Here is a 1423-nt window from a genome sequence, read left to right as displayed (position 1 = left end):
TGTTTTCCCACTATGACGTCCGTCTCCAGTCCTTTTCTGCCGTCCATGATGATGTTAACTCCAGTGGTGGAAAAAGTACCCAATTGTCATACTTGAGTAAAAGTAAAGATACCTTAATAGAAAATGACTCAACTAAAAGTGAAAGTCACCCAGTAAAATACTACTTGAGTAAAAGTCTAAAAGTATTTGCTTTAAATATACTTAAGTATCAAAAGTAAATGTAATTGCTAAAATATACTTAAGTACAAATCATTTCAAATTCCTTATATAAAGCAAACCAGACGATTTTCTTGTTTTTAAAATGTACGTTCAGCCAGAGGCAAACTCCAACATTCAGACAATTTACAAACAAAGCATTTGTGTTTAGTGAGTCTGCCAGATCAGAGGCAGTAGGGATGTTCTCTTGATAAGTGCGTGAATTGGACCATTTTCTGTCCTGCTAAGCATTCAAAATGTAACGAGTACTTTTGGGTGTCAGGGAAAATGTATGGAGTAAAAAATACATTATTTTCTTTAGGAATGTAGTGAAGTAAAAGTAAAAGTAGTCAAAAATATGAATAGTAAAGTCAAGTACAGATACCTCCAAAAAACTACTTAAGTAGTACTTTAAAGTATTTTTACTTAAGTACTTTACACCACTGGTTAACTCTCTTTCTTAGCTAGCTCGACTATGCACTTGCCTCTGCTAGCAATACACTGTGCTAACATTAGCCTAGACTGTACCACAGAAAATAACAGTTTTAAACAGTTGTAAAAACTCACTTCTTCCAGACAGAAGAGTTCCTGTAGATTCAGACTTACTCATCGCCAATCTTTTGTTATGTCTCGTGGGTTTCATAACCACGTCTGTATAACAATTCAATAATGATGAGACAGGAGACAGGAATCAGTTCAACCATTTATCTCGAACGTGATCATCTCAACACATACAAACCCCCATGATGCTCTGCGGCACAACCCCAATATACAACAAATACATAGATAAGTAAATGGACACAAAACAAAACTCATAGAGGAATTTAAATGTTCATTTCTAGAAAGTAGGGCCATGGGATAGGGTCAGAAAGGTCAGTATGTTTGATAACTGGTTACAAAGGTGACATAACAAGCATAAGGTCCATTATAACACAGTGAAGTAGAGGTGGGAGCTAAAAGCAGACATGGACAGTGAGACGGTGTGAGGAGGTCAGGGGTGAAACACTAGATCAGGACAGGTAGAAATGGCAGGGCTGGAAATAGACACAGAGACACATTCTGATCATGGCTCAGACCTGACCTGAGACACCCAAACAGAAGATGCCATAGCAAAGTCCTGTCCAGTAGGCTATATGGGATTTCCTTTCATTAAAATGTGTGTCAATGTGTGTGTTTGTCCAGTGTGTGTGTGTGTGTGTGTGTGTGTGTGTCTGTGTGTGTCCAGTGT

This window comes from Coregonus lavaretus (genome assembly GCF_964263955.1).
Source record: "Coregonus lavaretus genome assembly, chromosome: 2".
NCBI classification, from domain to species: domain Eukaryota; kingdom Metazoa; phylum Chordata; class Actinopteri; order Salmoniformes; family Salmonidae; genus Coregonus; species Coregonus lavaretus.
Note: the sequence above shows the minus strand (reverse complement) of the source record.